Below are 26375 nucleotides of genomic sequence, written 5' to 3'. Positions count from 1 at the left end.
ACTTCGAAAGAAACACCAGATTACAACCCTGGCCAGCCCTATTCCTTCACATGTGTTGCACTTTAAATCTCCCACATTTCCCGGCATGTGGCACCCTGGAACACTTGCACTTTTGTTTCCCATACTGCTTTTTTTTTCTCGAGATCTTAAGTTCTATGTTCTAAATGATTTTACCCTAATAATAATATTTAATTGTGGCTTTTATGTATCTCTTTGTTCACACTCTGCTGCTTCCTCTTCCTTTAATGATTTTATTTCAATATTATACTTCAATGCAGCTTTCATTTGTTTGCATATTCGCACTTTTTAAACACTCTACATTCTTTCTTAATCTTCGCATAAAGGGCCATATGTAGGTAAATTACATTTACCGATTCTTAAATACCGAATTTTACTGATTCGGTATTTATGAATCGGTAAATGTAATGTAGGTAAATTATTACCGATTCGGTAAATATCGGTATTTAAGAATCGGTATTTACAGAATCGGTAATGGCAACTGGCTTCCCATTCATTCCTATGGGCCTGGAGGCCCATAGGAATGAATGGGAAGCCAGTTGCCATTACCGATTCGGTAAATACCGAATCGGTAATAGGGGAGGCATTTTCATGGGTGGCAGGGTGTCACATTGACACCCTGTTGCACCCCTGATTCGTGCATGTGTGCACATGTGGCGCACATACATGCCCTAAGGGCATGTATGTCTGCCACATTGCACATTTCAAATAGCACAACAATGCTTTTTTACAGGTATTCGTCATTTACCATCAACTTTTAGTTGGTGGTAAATAACGAATCCACACACCGACAAGACACTTCCCCTACATATCATTTCAGGATTCGGTATTTACCGAATTGGTAATTTTACCGATTCGGTAATTTTACCGATTCGGTAAATTACCGAATCCTGAAATATGCCCCCTACATAGCAAAAGCCTAAATACCGGTCGGTAACGGGATATTTACCGAAAATCGGCCGTTACCGACCGGTATTTGGCTTCCTACATATGGCCCAAAGTATCTGTATGGACTCTAAGAATGGCAGGTGGCACTTTGAAACCTATTTGCTCTTGACGCGCTCCCTTTTCTTGGTGACTCCATGTTCCACGGTGTCCATGATTCTACCTTAATGTTTTAATGTGGTTTTATACATCTGCTTTCTGCTTGCATCTTGATGGCATTGTAAAGATTTTAATAAATCATGCAATAAACTTCTTACTCACTAATAAGGCCGCCAATGAAACTATAATTTATGTAGGCAGTGACCTCAGGTGTAGTAGTATATGTTGTACTTCTAGTGTACATTTTTTTTATTTTAAGTAATACATAGGAAGTGTTTGCTTGGAGTGTGGACAGCGGCGGCAGGCACCAGTAAACACGGTAGGGCTGGGCAGGGCACGACAGCGGGGAAGTAGACAGACGACAGAATAGGTATTATTTATTTATTTAATTATTAGAACACAAAAATAGAAAGAGGCGACGGACTATCCAGGCTGCACCTCATTTATTTATCACTTGAAGTTTATTTAATTATACCTATTCTGTCATCTGTCGATTTACCCCTCCCACTCCGCTCACCGCGTTTACCTGTGCCTGCCGCCACTGAGTGTGGGCAAAAATTGGGTAGCTGCAGCCAGTGCTGGATGTGTTGTTTGTAATAACTAAAAGCGCAACCTTAAAGTCTGGTGTTCGACGTATTTATTAGTGCCTATGGAAAAATTAATGAAATTATGTGACTTGGGTTCGTAATTGTTGGAAAAGCAGCCTCAGAGAAAAAAAGCAGTTTAACAGAGGATCTGTGTAAATAAAGAAATTCACTTTGTAGCACGTGCTGTATTTTTCTTATCATTAATTGTTGCAAAACAGCCGCAGAGACCGAAAGAAAGGAGAGGATGCAATGGAAAAATATTTTACCATAAAAAGGCCACATTACATTCTGGTAATTGTTGCAGTAACAAGACGTGGGATTTCTTCCAGTGTAAAGAATGACGTGTAAAACGGCATCTCTTCCTCCTCTTACTTTACAAATGTTGCCTATATATAACTGTCAGAGTGGTCAGGGTTTCACACCGACCTGATGGTGTTTGTGACTTGTGGCATTTACATTTTAAAGCTCACAAGGTCGAAGCTCTAAACACAAGGCACCCTGCAATGACAGAAACGTTGCTGTGAGTAGTGGGCAATCGCAACCTTTTTATGTTTAAATCTTTTTTATTATTATTAGTATTAACAGAGTATCTTCAACGGCATCAGCATCCATCGCCTACAACCCTGCGGGCCGGCGGGAAACTGCACATGTATATCAGCATGACACAAGCCCCAGCAAGATCCTTGCGGGCAGATCATCCTTAAACACAGCATGCCGCCTACAACCCCTCGGGGCCGGCCGCGTCATAAACTGGAGGGGACGAGAAAGCCCCCCTATCTACTGGAGGCTAATGGTGGAAAACCATCCGGTAGGTAACCCCTTTTTGAATACACCATTTAAAGGAAACCCAAAGGATACACGCTGGAGAAGGGTGCCATTACTTGGCGGCCAAGGCTCCGTTCTGGGTGGAAGGCTCTGCAACTAAAACCCGTCCAATAGGACGTCAATCCGCCTCGATACTCAGAAAGAAGGAACAAATTCCGTCCCTGGAAACCCCCTCCCCGCATCCCAACTCCCGAACCCCCCCTTCCCCTAACCCTCCCCTCGTCCAGTGCGTGCTTCCGGTCAAACCCGTGTTTCCCCGTTGTCCTTTCCCAGGTACCCCGTGTCGAGCTCAATCAAGAGGCTAAGTCTTCCGGTTTAGTAAGCCGCAGGAGTCGAAGATATCTCGGGCAGGTCAGTTCTCTGAATTCCGTGACCAGTAGGGACTGGAACGGCTGCCATATGTCGTTGAACTGCTCCGCATCACCTGCCACTGCTAACGACATTTTCTCCATACCTAGCACATGCCACAATCTATGGAGCCAGCCCGTGACCGTGGGGAGTGTAGTGAAACGCCAGTGTACAAGAATGTTCTGAATGGCCGACCCTAGCGCAATGGCTATCTGCCTACCTCTGCGGGATTTTAAAGGATACATCAGCCTGTTCGGGAGACCCAGTAGAATATAGGCCGGGAAGCGCGGCAGCTCAGTATCAAAATGGGAGTCTACATTGTCTATCACCTCTTTCCAGTAGGTGTCAAGAAGGGGACAGTCCCATAAGATATGCGTCAGCGTTCCCACCCGCCCACATCCCCTCCAGCAAGTGGCCTCTTTACTATGGTCCATGGCATGTATGCGTTCCGGGGTATAGTACCAATACGTCGAGACTTTAGTGAAGGTTTCGGTGAGGCCTGTGTGATATGCCGAGTGTCTGGCTCTGTAAGCTACCTGTTCCCATTCTTCATGACTCAGGGACCTACCTAATTCCCTCTCCCAGCGCTCCCTCCCTGGATTATAGAAGTGCAAAGAGGGCGTTTGGAGAAACTGATAAAGGTCACTTATGAGCTTAGCGTCAGATGTGCTCGATAAGAGCCAGCGTTCATACGGGAGGAATCGTCTATCAGCTGTCTCTCGCACCTGAGGGTGCAGCGCCCAGTGGCGAACCTGCATGTAACGCAACCTCTCAGTCTCCGGAAATGTATATTCTTGTCGGAAACACGTGAAGGGAATGACCCCGTCCGAATTGTACATATGGCCAGTGAGCAAATGCTCCCCCTTCCATTCCTGGGGTGAAGTCAGGATTATCCACCAGGGGCGTCAGCGGCGAAGGAAATGTGGTCAGGCCGTGCATGAGATTTGTGGCGTCCCAGACCCGCAGAGGCACTCTGGTGATAAAGGAGGCATATAGATTTGCGGGGCGGTGAGCCCTGCGCAGGAACGGCACTTCCTGTAGAGGCCTCCCCGCCACTGCCTGATCTTGGAAGAGCCAGTGCTTGTCGGACTCCCACCTGCTCCATTCCACTAGATAGCGCAACTGCGCTGCTTGAAAGTATTTGCGGAGATCCGGAATGCCGAGTCCTCCAGGCTCCGGCGCTAGCATTGAGAGGGCCCTCCTCATTCTGGGCTTCCTGCCCTACCAGATAAAGCGTGCCAGGTCGGACTGCATCTTCTGGGTCCATCCAACCAGCGGCTGCAGCGGAAGTGCCCGAAACAAATATAGAACCTGAGGTAAAATCGTCATTTTAACGGCCGCCACTCTACCCAACAACGAAAGGGTGTTGCGGTCCCACCGGGCTAATTCCTCCCGTATCTTTCTACCCAAGGTGGTGTAGTTTGCCGTTACCATAGCGGGTAGGGTGGGGGCCAGCTGAATTCCCAGGTAGGGCACCGGGTCCGTTGACCAGACTATCGGAACACGGTGTTGCAAAAGGGTTCTGGTTGCTGGTGAGAGAGAAAGATCCAAGACCACTGACTTTCCCATGTTCATCTTGAATCCTGCAACTTCCGCAAAGGAGGTCAACTCCTCAATACAGGCCGGCAGGGCATGAAGCGGATCTTCTAATGATAGTATAACCTCATCAGCGTATAAGCTAACGGCATGAATAAAGCCGCCAAACTTCACCCCATTCACTTCCGAGTTGCTACGTATCCACTGCGCGAAAGGCTCCATGTATAAAGCGAAGAGTAAAGGCGACAGCGGACATCCCTGCCTCGTGCCCCTTTCAATGTTGAAACTCTTGGAGCAGTACCCATTCACCCTTACCATAGCTGTCGGGGACCTGTAGCAATTGAAAATCATGCCGCGGAATTTGTCCCCTATCCCTACCTTCACTAACACCTGTTCTAGATAAGGCCAGTGAACACGATCAAACGCCTTTTCGGCGTCCACCGATAGCAACATTCTCTCCCCCGGGATCCGTGACGCCTTTTCTATGAGATGCGTAATCCTTTTGGTGTTGTCCACCGTTTGCCGTCCCGGGACGAAGCCCGCCTGATCCGGGTCTAGAAGTCCCGGCAAGTGGGGGGCCAAGCGAGTTGCCAGGATCCCGGTGTACAGTTTGAGGTCTATATTTAAAAGAGATATCGGCCTGTAAGAGCCGCACTGCGACTTGTCTTTCCCCGGTTTGGGGATAACCGCGAGGGACGCTCATAGCAGGTCCGGGGGTATGGCCCCCGGTTCAGCGAAGGTGTTGAAAAGGCACGTGAGGATCGGCGCTAACGATGCACAAAACGCCTTATAGAAGAGGGACGTATAGCCGTCCGGCCCTGGGGATTTACCATGCTTAAGATTGGCAATGGCGGATATAACTTCTTCCACCCGTATCTCCTTGTCCAGTATCTCCGCCTGTAAAGGCGTCAAGGATGGCAGAGAGACCGAGTCCAGATATCTCTTCGTTGCAAGTTCATCCGGGGGATCCCCGGCGTAAAGGCCGGCATCGTACCTGCGAAAGAGCTCCGCTATATGGGCATCCTCCGTGACCGGCGATCCCGTGGGGTTGGAGATCGCCTTCACCATCTGTTTCTGTCGTGCCACCCTGAGCTTACTCGCCAACAGCCGGCCGCACTTGTCCCCCCCCGTGTAATAGGCGTGCCTTAGGCGCAACGCTGCATATTCCGTGTGATCCATGTCTAAAGCCGTCAGGAGCTTTCTCGCCTCCTTGAGCTGCCGCCAAATCTGGAGAGCCCCCGTCCTGCAGTGCATGTGCTCCAATTCACGGACCCTCTGAGTGAGTTCCTCTCACTTATGCCGCCGGTTTGTATTGTCCGCTGAGGAGATAGCAATAAATTCCCCCCGTAGCACTGCTTTCAAAGCAGCCCACTGGGTCGCCCGGGATGTTTCGGAATCCTCGTTGTGGGAGAGGTATTCCCGAATCACGTTCGTTACTTGTGTGACTACGTCTCGCCTGTACAACAAGGTGTCCCGGAGACGCCAGACCCGAGGAGGGCAAGAAATTGGCAGCAAGCCAAACGTGGCCGTGACTGGGGCGTGATCCGGCATGGAGACCACGCCCATCTCCGCCACCGTGGCCAAGGTGCACATAGGCCCCGTGACCAGAAAGTGGTCCAGCCGCGCGTAAGTTTTGTGTGCGTGTGAATAATATGAATAGCCCCTTTCAGCCCGGTGCAGGCGTCGCCAGAGGTCATGTAGATCCAGATCCGCCAGCTGGGCCCCACACCCTGCCGAGAACTCCCCGGCCTGCGGCGAGCGATGTGCGGATCTATCGAGAGCCGAGTCAAAGACCATGTTGAAATCGCCCCCGATAATAATGTGCCTGTCCTGTGTAGCCGTGATCTCCCCCAGCACTGAGCTAAGAAAGCGTTCCTGCCGGTCGTTCGGGCTGTAAAGGGACCCTATTGTAAAGGAGAGACCTGCCACTCTGAACCTGTAAACTAATAGCCTGCCCTTCTGTTCCGCTTGTTTGTGGAGGACTTCTCCTCGAAAGTGCCGAGCTACCAGAATCGCCACCCCCGCTGTTTTAGTGTTGCAGGACGAGAAGAACTGTGTTGGGAATGTGCATGAGCGTAGTCTAAGGCAGTCTCGGGATAAAAGGTGCGTCTCCTGAAGAAGACAAATATCCGCCTGGGTGCTTTCTAATAGAGACAGTACAGCTCGCCGCTTAACCGGGTTGTTGAGGCCCCTGACATTAAGCGTTACAATTTTAAGCGTTGTGGGCGGCATGTGGAAGGACAGTTTTGACCGCGCAGGCCTTTAGTAGACCCCTGGACCGTGTCATGGGCGCCGACCTCGGCCACGCACTGGATGACCCCCCCTCCCTCCCTTGTTCCCCCCCGCTCCCCCACCTAACCCGTAGACCTCCCTCCCTCCCCTTCCCCTCCCAACCCCCCGCATAGAACGCTCGAACTACCCGCCAACCCACCCCTCGGCAACGTGCCAACAACTCTGAGTCCCCCCTCTCCGATCTTCTCCTCCCCAACCCCAAACCCTGGTTCATCATAGTCCAAGTCTCGTCCCCTAGGGAACAAGTCTTTGGCAGAGTACTCAAGTGGACGTCCAGCCACCGTTCCCGCCCCGCCAGCCCCCGCCTTTCCCCAGCCCCCAAACCTGCAAATTGAAGTTGGCTATGGTGATCTCCCCCCGGAGCATTCTCTTTACGCCGTCAGTGCTACGTCGCCGGAGACGGTGTTCGCAGCCACCTCCATCACCGCGTTTTCCATGCTGGCCCTGATGGTGGGCGAGTCCGGCCTCATGGAGCGCTCGTGGAATCGTCGCCTGGACACCCGCTGCCATCCATCCCTCCCAGAGCGCCCCCGTCGCTGCGTGGTCGTGTCGTCCTCCATCGCGGTGATGCCCAGGACCCCGCATGTCTCCTGCAGGGAGCGTAGTTGGTGCTTAGTGCCATTCCATCGGAATATGAGTCGAAAAGGGTGACCCCAGGCGTAGGGCGTTCCATGTTCTCTCAGAAAGTCAGTAGCGATTTTTAATGCTTTTCGTTTCTGAAGCGTGATGGCAGATAAGTCCTGGTAGAGGGTGACTGGGTGTCCCCGGAAAGTCAAGGGCTGCCGCTTCCGCGCCTCCGCTAGGATGCGTTCTTTGAGTGGAAAGTCTGGGAGAAAGGCCAGAATATCCGGGGGTGGCACCGACGCCCTTCGCTGCGGCCCCACTCTGTGCGCTCTGTCAATCCGGATGGGGAAGTCCTACGATTCTCCCAGACCTCCCGAAACAGGTCCCGCAGATAGCTGGCTGCGTCTGTCCCCTCTTCTTTGGATGGAATTCCCCGGACCCTAACCTTGTTTCGCCGAGATCTGTTCTTGAGGTCTTCGGCATGCGCCTGGAGATCTATCTGTTGGTCCCTGAGGTGCAGCACCTCTTGTTGTAATTGTGCGAACTCTTCCACTCTCCTCTGGCCTGCATCTTCCACTGTAGCCACACGTTCACCCAGGCCATCCACCTCCCGGCGCATCTCCCGCACCTCACCGGCTACCTCTTTTTTCAAGGTTTGGAAATCCTCCCTGAGGGAGCCAAAGAGGGACTCCATAAAGGACCGGGGCCTCCCCACTGCCAGCCTCCAGCGATCCTCCGGAAGAGCAGGGCGATGGCTGCCCCCTGTCCATTCTCTGTTGGTGCCTGCCCAGTAGTTCGGGGAGAGTGCGTTCCCCTTTCTTTCCTCCTTTGTTACCTGCCATGTTCGCGGGGACGTAAGGCCGCCCGAGCCGTCAGCGCCACCAGCACTCCGTAAGGGCTCCTGTCCACTTCCGTCGCCTCCGGGCCCCTCCGGTAGCGTCAAGTTCTCACCCCTCTGTAGCTCCTTCCTTCGGTCCCCGGCTGCTCCGAGCGGCAGGCAGTAGAAGCCCCTCCGGGCCCCGGTTACTCGGACCAGCGCCCGCCTATCCGCCGCTGCAGCTAGGGCCCCGCACTCTGTTCAGGTCTGTCCGCGGCCGGCTCCGGGTCCCCTCGCGGGCGGTACCTCCGTATCTTCACCTGCTAGCACCAAGGTGCAGCCACTGGGTTTGGTGCAGGCCTCAGTACCCTCCACACGCTCCCGGCCCCCGTTGTCATGAGCCTCGGTCCCCCGTCCGCTCCTTCGCACCTCCAGCGGTGCCAGCCCGTCAGGTAAATAGCCGCCGGGGGGGGGGGCCCTAGCCCCCGCCTCTCCGTGATCCGGTAGTCTGCCCCCTTCAGCACCTCCTCTCCAGGGCAATCAGCAGGCTTCACACCCCCGGTCGCGGGTGAGTGGACCCCTAGTGGGCCCCTCCACCACTGCTCCTTCTCCTCGGGGGTATCTCGCCCCTGCGTCGTGAGCCAGAGCCCACCGCCTCCTTCGCTGCCTGCACCTGTCCACAGCAGCCCCGCTCGTGAAGGTCTGGAGGTGCACCCAGAGCCACAGCACCGTCGGCAATCCGCTTCACCCTCTGCTCGCCGGGGGAGCCTCCGTACACGGTAAAGGTGCCGACCGGCACTGCTCCCTCCGCGGATCACCCGCAGCGTTCAGCGCCCAGCGCTGTTCCACTGCCGGTGTCTCGTCGTGTCTCCGCAGCTCCCCGGGCGCTATTCATGGGCTAGATCGCCACGTGCATCTGTGTCATTTTTGGCCACGCGTGGTGGAGCAGCATATGCCCCTGGGCTGAATAACACCCCCGATCGCTGCCAGCAGGTCGCACACCCCGCGGGTCCCTCCGTAGCTCTCCACAGCCTGGTTCCCGACCTCACTGCCGTGTAGCGGTAGGCCGCACCCTCGGGCCCGGGCGCTCGCGTATTCAACCACCCGGGATCGCGTCTGCCCCGCTGCTCCTCCTCCTTCCTGCTCCGTCCCTCGTGCGAGCTGCTGGGCGTCTTAGGTGTTTCCCGGGGGCTCCGAACTCCAGAACAGCCCCCACCAGCACTCCGCCGCCTCCCCCGCCAATTCCCCCGCAGAACAGGGGAAGATTCTGCGCAGAAACCGGGTCTAGGGGCTTAGGGGTCCGGGAGCTCGCAGGGAAGTCGTCCGCTCACCGCGCCATCTTGGCCACGCCCCCATCGCAACCTTTTTAAGTGATACATAGGCAGTATTCGCTTCCATGTGCACTTACTTACTGCTGGAATGTTTTGGAAGTCTATTTGTAATTAATAAATTACAAAACGCTTGTAATGTGTGCAGCCATGGAAATTACCAGTGATATTTCACGACAAAAGGCCACCGTGTCACAATCTGGGGACGTTGGCCGGACCAAAACAAGCAGACACTTTTTTAGTGAAACAAACACATTTACTTGTGGTTGTAGATAAATAAAAAAAATGCTCTCTGGCAGACACTGATTAATATGGTGTTAGTAATTCTTGGAAGAGCAACTCCAAAGGCCGACTGGAACAAAAAAAAGCATAAAAGTGCTGCAGCAATTAAAGGCACATGTTTAATTATTAAGGGTGGCACAAAAATATGCCTTTTTTCCAGCCATTGTTGAATGAATTGTAAGTAACTGCCGGAAGCGCAACCTCTGAGACTTTTTTGAATGCAAAGGTAAAATGCTTTTGCAACACCAACAGGGCACGTTTAGTAGTGGCTTTGTGCTGAAATATTCTGTATCACCTTCTAGATTTTTAGGTCTCGCCTAGCGAACGTAGCGCATGTGCTGCTTCACCTTGGCGAGACTCTATTGTCGTCGCTTTCAGTTCGCGAAGGGAGACAAACCATGTGCGCGCCCGGGCAGGCGATGTGCACGCGCATGGCGTCTCCCACCGTGCGCTTGATTTATTACGGCCCGCCCGCTGCCGGCTCGTTTAGAAAAGCTTGTTCTATTTTCTTTCAGCATGTGTTTTCGTGATCTGTCCCCCGTGTGCTGCTTCCCCCTTGCATCCCTCCCCTACACCCTCTGTCTTGCTCCCACAGTTCATCAGTTACTTTACCCGCACCTTCTCTCTGTCACTCCCCACCACTTGGAGGCAAGAAGTCGATCCCTTCCCTTTGCTCTTCCATTGATCTTTCGCCTCTCTTGTTGACATTGGGCCGTAGGGTGGTGGTAAGGGGAATGTTCTGGTCTCACTGGAGCAGTCTGTCTGCGGGGATACCGGGGTTACAGTGTCACTGGGAAAGCCCGGATCAGGTTTCAAAACCCACAGCTGTGAGGTTGCTCCTGGCTCAGACTAATGTCCGATTTTTTTTTCGTTGCACAACTGGGTCAACCAGTGTAAATCAAGATAATACATACATATACGTGCACGTGACGTACTAGCAACAAAGATGTTCAAGATGCACTTTTTTTTGTTTTAGTCCGATACTATTAATGCTATAAATGAAAGCAATTTTGGATTTAATGTGTAATAAATTAAAGAAATTTTAAGTTGTCTCACTTAAGAAAAAACACTTTCAGACTAATTTAGATTTAATGGAAGCTTGGCGACACTTCGACCACTGTTGTAATCAAAATCGTTTGTCTCTGACCAGCTAATGATTACATGTAATTTAGAATATGGCGACCCCTCATAGTGGGCCCTTTGGGCGCAGGGTTGAAAAAATAAAATTTGGGATGCATTTAAACACAAAGAGGTCGATTTTATTTTTCCCGTATGACTCGTATCCGTATTTGTTTCCATACGAATCGTACAAGTCACGTCTGACCCGTGAAGTACGATTCGTACTGGAAAAAGTACATACGGATCGGCCCGATCCGTACAAATCGTAGCGGGAAAAGTTGTACGAGACAGTCCCGGACACTTTTCCGTACGAATCGTAAAAATAAAGTCCGAGTGTACAAGTACGATCCGGACCGGCTTTCCGATTTACGAATCGTACGGAAAACGTCCCGTACACGAGGAATGACTTGTACATATGCAATGTCGGTGTACGCACCGTACATAGCAATGGCGGTGTACGCACCATACATAGCAATGTCGGTGTACGCACCGTACATAGCAATAGCGGTGTACGCACCGTACATAGCAATGTCGGTGTACACACCGTACATACGCAATAGCGGTGTAAGCACCGTACATACGCAATGGCGGTGTACGCACCGTACATAGCAATGGCGGTGTACGCACCGTACATAGCAATGGCGGTGTACGCACCGTACATACGCAATGGCGGTGTATGCACTGTACATAGCAATGGCGGTGTACGCACCGTACATACGCAATGGCGGTGTACGCACCGTACATAGCAATGTCCGTGTACGCACCGTACATACACAACGCATGGAGGTGTGTGCCTGTACGACTCGTACCCCTGTACCGTACTGAACCACGGACACTGTAAAACAGCACAAGGAGGGTCTATTCGACTCGCACAACACCACAAAACACATCTACAGTGCACTAAAAATGGAAATGACTGACCTGGACACATCCAAACAGGCAAACAGAGGGGCAAACTCACAACCACCCCTTATAACACACCCACCAAAAATTCAAACTGAGGCCCACCCACAAATGGACCAATAAAAAGGGCCCACACACACAAACCATGAGCCTTTGCAACAGACTCACTGCAGCTAGAGAGCACACACCAACAACTGCACCCATCCACCTTAACATATACACCTTCACACAACCTCCTTCACACATACCCCCTCTTCACATTCGCACCCACACCGTCACATTCAGACCCACACACCCACAACCATCCACACCCTCACCCCACATAATGCCCACAGACAAGAATCCAAAGTTCACAAGGGAGGAGCTGGAGATCCTTGTCAATGAAGTCATCAGAGTCGAGCCACAGCTGTTTGGAACATTGGTCAGACAGACCAGCATAGCTGAAAAATCACGCCTGTGGCAGAGGATCGTCGATAGGGTGAATGCTGTTGCACCCATCAGAAGGACCAGGAATGAATGCCAAGCCAGGTGGTACGATCTGCGGAGGGCGGTCAAGTGCAAAATGAATGATGACTACGCCCAGAGCCACATCACTGGAGGTGGTACGCCCCTCAGACCAGTACATTTCCATCCCTCGGAGGAGAAAGTGATGGCCCTGCTTCTGCCGGTGGTAGTACATGGACTGCAAGGACTTCCAGAGCCTGGTGAGTACACAAACAACTTACGTAACATGGGGTAATGGCATCCACACCCCAACTACACCAAAAGCACGCAACTACCCCCAAGCCCTCACCGGCCAGAACCACAGTAAAAAATAACGCTAATGCCACTAACATGTGTATGCTCCATTGAGAAAGCAAGGCCATGCTATGTCCCATGCTACATGAAGCAGCAACCCAAGAATGGATGTCCAGTATGCTGGGAGGGTGGGTGGCACAAACACATTGTTGAACTCCAAATCAGACACAATTGCCCTCATCCCATATGGCCCAGGTACATACTCATGCACAATGCGCAATTCACAGGGATTGGGAAAGTACTGACAGGATAGCTCACACGGGTGTAGGCAGCACAAGGCCCTCCTGTGACCAGTGCAAACACAAACACCAAGACAACAAGGTCAGATATCTAGGACAGGAACTCACACTCACTGTTATGGCAGCATGCTCCATGGGGGGACAGCTACATCACCTGGGAGCCCCACTGCCAAATCACACTACACCCACCAGCAGGCCCTGTCACACACACCCCTTACACAAGCAGACACCCTCGGGACAGGCAATGGATTTACCCACTGTCACAATGGACATGTAACACAACAACACCAATACATAGCCAAAGAAGCATCCAAGCCAAAAATCTACATGTCAAAGACTCAGGAGAACATATCAATCTGTCCCCCGCAACATACCCATCCACAAGTGAACATTGAGGAGAATGCTAGGCACATACAACTACCTGGAGGAACAGTACCAACTTGAATGTGTATGATACATGCATGTTGCATGAAACAGCATTAACATTGTCTGTCTCTCACACACAGGGCAACGTGATGAATCTACCCCCAACAATGGGGGTGAAGATTCACAGTCCCTGGCCCGGGAGGAACCTGATCCCATCGGCAGCGACGCCTCTCAACATTCTGCGGATGATCCCGACCGACCTGGACCCTCTGGTGTCCAAGCCCCTGCAGAACCTGGTTCAGGACCATCTGTGCCAACCACCACCCCCATTCCTGCCACATCACTGGAGACACCGAGGAGCCCTGCCCGCAGTGAACAACTGAGCCAGTCTGACCAGGAGGGACAAGGAGCGCCGGGCACCCAGGAGGAGGCAGACAACACTGCCACTGCCATCCCTCAGGGGTCCCGTAGACCCGATGTGCCCACAACGGCAGGCCAGGCTCGTGTGGGCAGGGGTGGTGGGAGTGGAGGCAGGCGGAGGCGAGAACCTGACCAGCCAGCTGAAGGGACCGGTATGTCACACATACACAACATCATGGAGGCATACCGGCGTGACACCAGGGAGTTCAGCCAGGTAGTGGTGACCCTCACAGAGATCAAGAATCAGCAGGCCGAGCAACACGCCAGTCAACAAGAACACTAAGGACGGATGGAGGCAAGACTGGCTGAGCTCCTGGCGGTGCAAAGGGGCATAAGCCATTCACTCCGTCGGATCGCCGACAACATGGGCAACCCTCCCTGTGCCACCAGGCCTGCATCTGAGGGTCCCCCGAGGAAGGTGGGTCATCCACGGAAAAGACCGTGAGAGGCAGCGGCACATCCACATCTCCCAGGTCACCTGGCCTGGCACCTGGCCTTCATGTGCGACAGCATCACCTCATTGACTAACATCATCTACCACATGGACCTGCTGGTCACAGTCTGACTAATGATGCCAAACACTGTGGTCTGGACTCTGATGACTTCAAATGACAAGGGTCCCATCTCCCCCTGTGAACTTTGGATTCTATGGTCCCTGCATTGCACCTTTTTCAGTGCACAAATCACGCCACAGAGCTATAATTAAATAATTAATACGTGAAATTTTATGTTGCAGTCATTTAGCATGCGTCCACAACATACGTGTGGGGACATGTCAAAGTATGCCTGAGTGTGGAACTAACTCCAGCCATCCATACATTTGGATCTGAGTCCGGTCGAGGACACACATGTGTCTCAATGTATCACCAAATACAGACATGGAGCCCAATACTCACCCGTGATGGCCTCAAGCTGCTGAGGGGGGGCTTGCAATACTGCTCAGACAGACCAATTTGGAAGAGTATCATGAAGGTGTAGAGGTCATGGGTCATGTTGATGTGCCCGGGGAGGGAGTCCCAGGACTGTTTGGCGAGGTGGGAGAACTATCTCCTGCATGCAGTGTTTATGTGGATGTGATGAATGGTGGCCAGGGCAAGGTGGGCTGCATGGAGTTGGGCCAACGGGGTGTTAGATGACAGACGTCCAAGGTTTGTTTTGGGTCTGGGGTTGTGGACTGCCTCCTGAGTGTGGTTGAGGAGTCTGAAGGTGATCCTGCAGCAGACAGTGAGCCATTCTAGCTATCTCAGGTGGACGGTGATGTGGCTGGGGATGTTGAAGATGAGGTGTGCGGATGCACCCTGGATGTGGACAAGTTCTCCTGCAGTTTTGCTGTTGTTCTACGTAGAGGCCGGTGCTGTAGTTGAGCCGGCTGGTGTCGTGGACCTGGGGGACGGTCTGTCTTGCCTTGTAGTGGATCTATCTGTGGATCATTTGCAGCATGCAGAGGGTGTTGCAGCATGAGGTACAGATGGTGGTGAGTTGCATGGTAATTGTGAGCGATGGGTCCATGATGAACACCAGCTTGCGTGCGTGGCCACTGGGTGCTGGTGCGGTGCCCAGACCAGTGGGACACAAGGAGTTGACCCAGCCGTAAGGGGACAATCCTCAGATGATTACCTTAGTCCTGTCCAAGTCCAGCCTCAGGTGGCTGATGGTCAGCCATTCGTCAACGGATCTCATGCCTTCTTGAAGTTTGGATCTGGCAATGGCTGGCTCTTTGGTGAGTTTGAGGAGCAGCTGGGTGTCAGTGGCATACGAGATGATGATGAGGTTGTGTGCGCATGTGATGGTGGAGAGAGGGGTCATGGAGACATTGAAGATCGTCACGCTGAGAGAAGAGCCCTGGGGCATGTGCCACATGACCCCAGTGTACTACATGCTGCAGGGGTGGAGGCCGACTCCCTGGGCCTAGCTGGTGAGCTACTTTCTGATTTAATCCTGGGCCCCTCCTCTGGATACCAGTGTTGGAGATGTGTGAGCTGACAGTGTGGTAGCACATGGTGTACAATGCCGTTGAGAGGTCAAGGGGGGTGGGCTCACCATTGTAGTTGGTGGTGGCAATGATGATGGTTGCAGTGGTGTGATTACTGTGCAATATGGTCTGGTGCCGGTTGCCTGGAGCTGGTTGCATGGAGGAAATTTGTCAGTTGCTTGTTGAGTGTCTTCCGGATGACATTTGCTGGGTAGGGAAGCAGGGTGATGTACCAGGAGATCCTGCGGTACTGCCATCCATTGTTTAAGAAGGGCCTGGGTCTCTGCATGCCTCCAGCACCCATGGAATGTGGCTAACTCAAAGGAGACATTCAGGACGCGCTGGACGTGGGCTTCAAGGATGGGGAATTATGTGGTTGAGATGTTGTGTGGGAAGGGGCCTGATGGAGAGCCAGAGTGGATGGTGCACATGAGCCTGGTGGTGTACTTGCTGCTGACGGGAGTCCAGAACCTGAGGGGGATTGTCCTGCGGATGATAGTGCTGTCTGCCTCTGTGTGCCAAGGCTGTTGTGTATGGCCATGAGCTAGCAGTGGTACAAAGTTGCAAGGGATGTGATCTGCCTTGCAAGGGTGGGGTGTCTTGGATGGAGATCTGCTGTCAGTTCACTCACAATGCTGATGAGCTCCTTGATGTCGTGTGTTTTGGTGTCTCAGCACTATCTGAAGGATCTCCACTTGTCCTTGCTGATGATATGGTGATGTCTGTGTGTGGTCTTTTCCAGGCCTGTAAGGTAAATTATGGCTCTTTGTGTTGCAAGGTGTGCACAAGAGTCCGGCTAGGTCTGTAGGAGTCCAGTAGGTCTGCCTTGTCCCAGGTGCCTTAACTGTTGTTGTGCTTCACAGGAAAGTCCGTCAGTGTGGCAAGATTGTTGGATCAGTTGCTGATCCAGTGTGTGAGGTTTCAGGGTGTTGCGTTGGTGTTGTTTTGAGTGTCCCACACAGCTTGTCTGTGGTGACTTACATGAAGCATCTTTGGGGGGTCGTTAGCAGGGTGTGGGGCAGTGTGTTGCTTGTCGGAGACGTCGATTAAAATGTTGCTGGACCAATGATGGAGGGTGGTGTGGTTCTCCTCCAGCCAGCAGTTACTGGCCCCCAGCCACATGTAGCCTGTGGAGGTGAGGGCGTGCGTGCAGATGTACGTGTTGATGGCTTAGCGCAATTGTGGATGTAGGCCTGGAGATCTGTAGATAAGTGTTACTCTGAGGGTTGCCAGGGAGTTGCTGCAAACCCGGATTTGTGACTCTGAGGGTGTACTTGTGAATACATTACAATTAGGGTTCCCGGTTTTCCGTTTATACAGATTTTTACATATAGATACAGACAGAAAATTATTTTTCCTTTGTCTGTATTTATATTTAGAAACGGCAAAATACTAGTAAATGTTGCCGCGCTGCTGTGCTTCAGAGTTGCCACGCCCGTTCCTGATGCTTGAAATTCCTTTCAGTTCCTCCCAATCAGGGTTTTTAAGTAACCTACTATTGACCTATTGGCTCAGGGTCTTTTAGTGATGGCCGTGACCCTGAGCCAATCCTGGTCGTATCCAGTGTGAGAGGGCAGCAGTGCAGGGAACAGCGGCAGGTGTCAGCGAGGAGCAGGAAATGCTGGGGCAGCTACTCCGCACTCCCAGGGCCTCTCGCAAGCAGTCGGCCTCGTGCACCTCGCACCCCAGCCTCCGCTTGCCAGCTGCGCCCTTTCCTAGCCCGGCTCTGCTTGTCCCCTGTGCCTCTTACCCCAGTATGGAGCCTGGCCGGGGCCTCTCCTGTCTCCATGGATGCCCACTGTTGCTTGCCGTACTTCGGCGTGTATTGTTATTTCACCACTGGCCTTCCTGGAGGCAGGTTTAATTATGGGAGCTTGCTTCTGATCGCGGAGAAGTTTGCTTCTGATCGCGGGGAGAGCTGCATTGAAGATCGGCGAGTCTCACCTTCTGGAGGAGAAGGTGCCGTTTCTGGAGTGACCTGACAAGATAGTAATTGTAAGGGGGCTTCATTTTATTTCCCTCGACACCCATTACACCAGCAGTCCCGTTTCCACTACTATAATTGTGAACTTTCTGGTTTGAGCAGTCAGAGTACAGGTGCAACTAGAGCCAAATTTCGGGGGGGGGGGGGGGGTGACTCTTCCAGCAATATGCAGAGTGTAGCTGCAGGGGCTCTAAGGGGTGAAAAACAACAAGCCTCGTTAATGCGTAAATGGTCTTTTAAAGACCTGTGAAGTACTCAGGTGCGGCTGTGTGTGTGCCCGGGAAGCTGTTTCAGCCCGGGCTGCCACTCACGACAGGAGGGGAGGTGAGGGGGGGAGGGGCTGAAGCCCTTTGAGCCCAATGGGCGTTGCGCCTGAACTGTCAGACAATTTGAGAGCCTGGCAGGCTGTGGAGTGTTAGAGCTCCGAGGAACATGCTGGGATGTTATTTCTCAGCAAAGTAAACCGCATGAAAGTAGCAGGCATCTTGGAAGGATGAAAGGAGGAGTGGCCTTAGGCATCTTGGAAGGATGAAAGGAGGAGTAGCCTTGCTAAAAATTGATCACATGGCCTGAGTTCCCACTTGGTGTACACAACAGGCGCACCAATCCACTGTGCTATAGGATACCGATGTTCCACACTCTGGGTCAATAGCAGGGCTAACCTTGGCACTGATTTGAGCACCACTGTTCAAGAAGGCATCATGTACCTGGCAGAATTTATTTTGATAAAACCAAGTGCCCAAGGGTAGCAGGTGGAGAGCAGATCATCGGCACAGAGCAAAAGGGGAAGAGAAACTAGACATGTTACTTGCATATCCTAGAAATAGCAGAAGTGAGGAGCAATGTGCTATAAAGCACATTATGTCTGACTTCCAAATCATCACTGTTATCACAGAATTTGGAACAACATATTCATTGCCATGTGCTCGGGAAGGAGGAAATCCGCCCTTTTTTAACCTAGCTGTTAGTTCGTCTTACAGTCAATCAATCAGTGGTACATTTCTAGAACGTTTCTGGTCACCTGTTAGGGTATGCAGGCGCTGGAACACCCCATTCCATCTCCTATGAACTAGCAACGCCATTTAACAGGAGCCCAAAGTAAGATTTAAGCAGGGATCTGTGCTTCCATCATAAATATGGGGTCAATTTAAATAAATGTGGAAAAATACTAGCTGTAGCGTCGTCTTTTGCTTGTTGCAAAAATAAATGTGGATAAATACAGATAAAATGCCCAAAAAATAAATATGGATAAATACAGACGGAAATGGCAAAAAAATAAATACCATAAAACCGGGAGCCCTAATTACAATTCATCCTCCGGAATTGTTGGTGCCGTCCCTGCGGGTGATCTTGTATCCGTCTGAGATGGCAATGAAGAAGTCGTGTGTTGAGGATGCTTATGTCCAGGTTACTGTCAAGAAGGTGATGTGTGGGGCTGTTGTGTTGAGGAGGTAACAGAGTCCAATGGCGTGCTGGTGGACGGAGCGGGTGTGGAGTAGGAGGCACATGACCTGGTTGTTCTGACAGGGTCTGGTAGGCTGGGCAGCGCTGGGTAGGCAGTTGGAGTTGCACACTCAGCATGCGAAGGTGTAGTGTGTGCGCTTATGGGTTGCCTGATAGCAGGCGGATGATTGTCTGGAGGACATTGCTTGGAGGTTGGCTGCAGCATGAGCCTGTTGTGTGACGTGGGTCATGCAAAGACCAGAGGCTTGTGCACTGTGCACGTTGCAGGCACAGACGGTTCTGCCTTTGGCACGGCGTTGGCGCAACAGTGGCACAGACAAGCTGCTGGCTGCATTAAGAATGGGTGGAGGGGGAAGGGAGGAGCATTTTGAAAGCGTGTGGGTTGCAGAATCAGGGCACTCGGCGGGGCGGTGCCGCAGGTGACGCAGCAGCAGGCGGAAGGGGTGAGAAACTAGGCAAAAAGTAGCACACAAAGACAAGAAGGTCAGAAAGGCACAGTGCAACAGATATATGTAAAGGAAGGAGTGTCAGGTAACTCATGGGTCACTACGAGAAAATGTATGACCAATCACCAAAAATGACAGTCACAGGGTCAGGCAACAAAATGCGGAGCTACGCACAGGAGACACACCATCAGCATGTGTTCACGTCCCGTTGTGGGGAGCAACCTGCACAAATACATACACAACCAGGGACTTCATGCACAATAGATATTATTAGCCATGAAGAACTGCATGCATGTTGCCGAAGTACACATACACATATGCTCAATATTTGACAAGTATGCCATAGATGGCACTTTGGATTGTGCTGAACACCTTTATTCCACATTCACACACAAAGGGAAATGCATCCATGTGAACAGACTCACAGGTCAGTTGACAGAACATGTGGGACATACGCTGGACCCCCCCTTCACGACACGGATGATGTCAATCCCACTGAACTGGCACACAAGTCAAGGGGATGAGCCAAACACATCCTGCTGCACATGGAGAGGCTGCGATTCCCCATAGAGCCTGTTGTTGTGATGTCCCACACTATGTCCACCCGTAGCATCCGCAATGTTTCAGAGGCAAGGTTTACACACATTGATGCCTTCATCAGATGCCACACTCCACTACAGATGACAGTCAAGAAGGGTGACTATCATGTCATGGGAGTGATGCTACATGTTATATGTTCCATGGTGAGAAGACATGTATGCATGGTACCACAACATGCACAGAAGCAGGCCCACACATTCCCAACCCGTACCACCACCAAAAAGCCTTGCTGCAATCCTTACCCAAACTGACATTTCCACATGTCCGTGCATGGAACGCTGATTCAGCACACGTTGTAATCCTCATGAGGAATGGCAGGAGGACAACGATGACACGAGCAGACAACATGCGCCAAAAACCTGGGAATGACAGACACACAATTAGTCACCTAAAACAATTCTCGCCGCACACATGGACATTTACAAAACATGAACAATGTTGGACACATGTAAATTTCAAAGAAAGTCTCTCCGCAAAACTGTGTGGCATGACATCATCACTCGAGTGACACATCAGAACACACATCAGTCACTTTGCATTCAGTCAACTGGACACACACATTGCAACACATGCCACTCAATGCTACAAGCATGCACACTCATACCCAGTGACTCACCATTATGAGAAGAAGTTGCGTATGAGCTGACTCCGGATATCATCCTCCTCCTCATCTCTAGCCTCGTGAGCAAGCCCGTGATCCTCCACGGGTGGATGTTCCTGCTGATCCGGATCCAGGATGAGTGGCACTGCCTTCTCAACTGTCATGTTGTGCAGCATGCAGCACACGAGGAAGATTCGGCAGACCTTCTCCGGGGCATAAGGGAGGGACCCGCCTGTCTTGTCCAGGCACCTGAATCGGCTCTTCAGGAGTCCAAACGTCCTCTCAATCACTCGCCTGGTCTGCCCGTGTGCATTGTTGTACCGGTGATCTGCAGCTGTTCTTGGGTTGTGGAGAGGTGTCAGCAGCCATGGCATGTTGGGATAGCCAGAGTTCCCTACATGGAAACATCATGTAAAAAAGTGGGTCAGGAGATGCCGTAAGAGCCAAAGATAACGCAACACACAGGACAAACAGAGTATACCCACCAACAAGACATGCTCGTTCGTTGTGCAGCCGCAGCATCATTAGTGGCACCCTCCTACGTCTCATGATGTAAGCATTGTGTGCTGATCCTGGAAAACGTGCACAGACAATGCAAATCAGCATGTTAGCAAGACACACCACAAGGGCATTTATCGAGTGGTAATGTTTTCTATTGCGATAGGCTTGTTCCTGTGCCTGTGGTGGTACCAAAGCCACATGTGTACCATCAATGGACCCAATTACATGGGGCATCTCTCCCAGGGCATAGAAATCACCCTTGACATCTGTCAACTCCTCAGGAGTAGGAAATGTGATGAATTCATCAAGGTGCTCCAACATGGCTGCTAAAACATCACGCAGGACACGGCTGAACATTGTCTGTGACATGCCACCAACATCAGCTATGGTGAATTGAAACGTACCTGTGGCAAAAAAATGTAGGGCTGCCATCACCTTCATCTTTGGGGTCAGCGCAGTAGGATACCTGTGTCGCGGTTGGAGGTATGGTGCCAGCCTGTCAGTCAAGTCCTCAATCAACTGTTGAGTGAATCTGTAACGTCGGATGCAGGCACGTTCCCTCATGGCACCCAAGTCTGGCATTGTTCTTGGGACAGGCTGTGCCCTGCAAGACATTGTTTGTAAGAATAAAGATTGAGAGTCTGCCAATATCAATATCAATGAACATAGCACATGCTACACTGCTAATACACATCAGGTAACTATGGAGTCAGGTGTGTGCAATACATACAGGACACATATGCCAGCTTGCTGGCACTCCTACAAAAAGCCAGATACACCTGTTGATTGTCAAGTCTACATGACATGCCGTGAAATGAGTTGGTGGCCAGGCTGAGTGAACAGCCACAGATATCACCGGAGTGACACACAACCACATAGCTGCATTGGAAGGATATCATCTCATCCACACAGTTGATTGCAAGGCACACGCACAGGTCACAAGGAATGTCAAATGTACATATCAAACACATTGCGATGAAGGGGTACACTTACAAGAGAAAGACACAGCCATTGAGACAACGCAGACATGTATGACTGGGAAAATATGATCTCCGATGCACACAGACCCTACAGCGGTGGGAATCCACATGTGGCATGGTGTGCGTAGATGTGTCCCATGCCCATCTCCACACAGACCCGTGTTGGATGCACCAACAGCAGATGCAGTTGACGGAACACTGACATCAAGCTCATGGGAACACATGACACACACCTGACATAGTCACAAAGGGGCACGCAGATCGTGACATGTCAGTTGATAGAGTGTCCCTGTCCCTGGCATCAGGAGACAGGTGCGGGTGGTGATGACTGTGCCATCCCACTGCTGCTGTGCATGACACAGTTGGACTACAGACACACGTGGCAAGTGTCAAGGTGATGTGTGCCACATAGTGCCCCATCACACATGACATGTGTCCACAGGTCATCACACATCAATTGTGCAACTAGATGAGATGACCTATGCAATATCACTGGCTGCCACACCTAGGGCCTGCACATAACAGTATGCAATGGCAAGTACTTGATGGACATCCTTGTGCGACTCGTAGCCCTCCATTCCTGGCATGTGTGCGCCTGTATTACCATTGTAAGCGTGTGAAATGCGTACCCGTACGTGTGAACTAGTGCGTACCCGTAAGTGTCAAACGCACTGTACTACTAGTGCGTACCCGTACGTGTGAACTAGTGCGTACCCGTAGGTGTCAAACACACTGTACTACTAGTGCGTACCCGTACGTGTGAACTAGTGCGTACCCGTAGGTGTCAAACGCACTGTACTACTAGTGCGTACCCGTACGTGTGAACTAGTGCATACCCGTAGGTGTCAAACGCACTGTACTACTAGTGAGTACCCATACGTGTGAACTAGTGTGTACCCGTAGGTGTCAAACGCACTGTACTACTAGTGCGTACCCGTACGTGTGAAACGCACCGTACACCTGCTATCATCGCATGTGTATGCTTCGTTTCACCATTGTACTTGTGCCGTAGGGGTATGTGTGAAACGCACCATACACCCGCTATCATCGCGTGTGTACGCTTCGTTTCACCATTGTACTTGTGCCGTAGGGGTACGTGTGAAACGCACCGTACACCCGCTATCATCGCGTGTGTACGCTTCGTTTCACCATTGTACTTGTGCCGTAGGGGTACGTGTGAAACGCACCGTACACCCGCTATCATCGCATGTGTACGCTTCGTTTCCCCATTGTACTTGTGCCGTAGGGGTACGTGTGAAACGCACCGTACCTGTGTGTGGATTTCAAAATTACATAGGGGACACATAAGGGACAAGTATTAGGCCCTAAATGCATGCTGGTTGTCATGGAGACAGAGTTTTCAGTTGAAAAGTGTCGATCATGTGTCGTGGAACAGTCAGTTGGCCACAAAATACAATGTTGCAAAGTGGTTGTTGACTTGACATGATGCTCAAAATTTGAATGCTGTCATTGGTGTATGTTTAAACTCATTGGTGTTTGTTTAAAGGGATTGGAGTAAATGTAGGATGCGAATGAGTCTGCCCAATCACTATGTACTCCTCTAAATGAATGCCCCTCAGCAAGACAGATATAAGGCAGCCAGAACCCATGAGAGGGCACTTGCCTGCACAACTTTCCAGTCGACCACACTACTGTTTGCTCTGCTTCCTCTGGACCATGTCACGTACTGTTGAGAGGGCCCAGCCATTCACCCAGGAGGAGAATGAGGCCTTGCTGGACGTCCTCCTCCCACAGTACACCAAGCTGTATGGGAGACCAGGGTAGCAGGTGAGTTCTGAGTCCACTACCTTTGCCTATGCACCTGTTGTGTGACTGTCAATATTGTGTCCAGGTGGGACAGACATGCAATGTTGTTTAGAGTGGGTCCCAGGGGGGGGACATGTTGATGTCTCTCATGCAGAGCATGATGTAGTTCCTGTGTGCACTCCTCACTTGCATTGTGCTTACTGTGACTTTCACTGCATAGTGCATGACACTTTCAGCCTGGCAAATCCTTGGTGGCTTTTTTTCCTATTGACCTGAGTTGATTCAGTGGTCCCCCCGGTGTGACAGGTGACTGTACCCACAGATGTGTATGAGTTGAGTGGCCCTGTGGTGAGAGTGTCCAAATGATGTGTACGACTTCATGGACATTGATGTGTGTGAATGTTCCTTGTCATGTGGGTGAGTGTCTATGTGAAGTGTTGCACCACAGCTGCATGGAGGATGCAAGAGATCAACCCATCTGATGTGACAAGTAAGCCATGCTGTGTGTCTGACTTGCAGAGCTAGCATGACACCTGTGACACCCCACTGGCAAGTGGCACATGTGCAGAGTGGGGGTTGTATCCGCTGTTGTCAATGACAGGCGAGTGATCTGTGCTTGGGTGTGTCTGTCTAGTAGGCTGATGGTGCATCAGTGGAGTGGGACATGTGACTGCTTGGCACGTGCTGGCCTTCAGCCTGCTGTTGCATGTGCTGCACAGTGTGTGGCATGATCAGTGAGTGTGTCGCAACCCTCATGCCAACCTGTTGACTTTCAATGCCATGTAGTGCAATGGGGCTTGCACACAGGCCAATTTCTTATTGTGTATGATGTAATTCCTGTCTGCATCCTATGCCCTGTTCAACATTTCAATAATGTTCAAATGTGTGTCTCTGGGACATGGAGCAGGTGTATTGATGTTGTGTCACTTTGTAATCCTGACAGGCAACTGCCTACGAGAAGGGGGTGATCTGGAAAAACATCGTCAGGGCCATGAGATCTGAGGGGGAGCGTAGTCGGTAGCTGCCACAGGTCCGCAAGAGGTGGCAGGAAATCCGGTGCTGGACCCGGTGGATCGCCCGGGTCCAGCTGAGGCTTGACAGTCCTCGCCCCCACGGCGGCCGCCGACGCCTGACCCCCCACATGAGACGTGTCCTGGCGGTGGTATTCCCTGAGCTCGATAGGCAGTTACAGGAGAGACTGCAGCAAGGAGGGGGTAGGTACATGGCTGTTTGTCGTGTTATGTGTCGCCAGCTTTTGGAAGAGCTCTGTAGCCTGGATACACTCCCAGAGTTAATATGTGCAGTGCATTTTCGGTTCCCCAATGTCACCTTGTGCTCTTTTTCATCCCTTCCCCTCCTTGACATGTGTCCCCTGGTGTTAGACCTGGCACCATTTGCGTGGGTCACCCTCCCATTTTTTGTCTGTGCCTCAATGTATTTTTGTGCTGGTGTTAGCTGCTCAGGGCCCTGTGCCACTGCCATCCAGTGCCACAGGGCAAGTGCTCCCTATGGGAAAATGTATTATGTGAATTGACTTCCATGTTTGGCTTATTTGGTTTACTATCAGTCCCTTGTAGAGTGCACCACGGCGGCCAAGGGCTTGTATATCCAAATGTTGCTAGTGGGCTTGCAGCACTGGTTGTGCCACCCACAGAAGCAGCCTGGTAAAATGTGTCTAAGGTCTGCCATTGCAGAACCTGCATGCAGTCTGGTACTGTCATGCTGACTGGGCAAGTGTCCCCACTTGCCAGTCCCTAAACCTTCCCTTACCTTCATGTTAGTCACCCCTAAGGTAGGCCCTAGGGCAGGGTGCATTGTAAGGATAAGGTAGGACTTGCCCTGAAGTGTGTGGCATGTCCTAATAGTGAATTACAGCCATTTTTGTTTTTCACTATTGTAAGGCTACCTGCTCTCCATAGGCCAGAATGGGCTGCTAGATTATAACACTCTATAATCCTAGCAGGCTCAGGAAGCATGGTAGAAATTCATGATTAGTATGCCTGAACTCAGAATAATAAAATACATATTTTAGTAAAGTTTATTTTAATATCCTGTGTTTGCAAATGCTACTTTTAGAAAGTTAGCATTTGCTTGCCTAAACCATTTCAGTCCGCCTCTGCTGGGAGGGTCTATCTTCTTTGTGTGTAGCTTGAGTGACAGGGCTGGGAAGTTCCAGGAGACAGGCTGGGGCTGCCAGGTGGTGAATAGAGAGATTACACCAGGATGGGTGGGAGGAGTGCACCTTGACTCTGAATGGGGCTGTGCTCTGCCCCCACAATGCTGGCTCCACCCCCTGGGGAGCTTCTGATATCTCTGCCCTGCCTGCTGAAAGAAGAAGCCAGAGTCCCAACAACAAAGTGCTCCTCACTGAAAATAACTGGGCTGGGATTAGGCAAAGGCCCCCCTGGCCTGTAAAGACAAAAGAAACTTGGTATAAATGTAGGAGCCCTGCTCCTAAGAGATCAGATCTTGATTGAACCACGAAGAAACTCTGCCTGACTAGAAGGACCTGGAAGAAGCTGAAGGAGGAGTAACTTTCTCTAACCTGGGGGATTGGCCTGCAGTTGGTACCTT

This window comes from Triturus cristatus, chromosome 1_2 (genome assembly GCF_964204655.1).
Source record: "Triturus cristatus chromosome 1_2, aTriCri1.1, whole genome shotgun sequence".
Classification (NCBI taxonomy): Eukaryota; Metazoa; Chordata; class Amphibia; order Caudata; family Salamandridae; genus Triturus; species Triturus cristatus.
The sequence above is the reverse complement of the archived record's forward strand: the minus strand, read 5'-3'. Positions refer to the sequence as shown.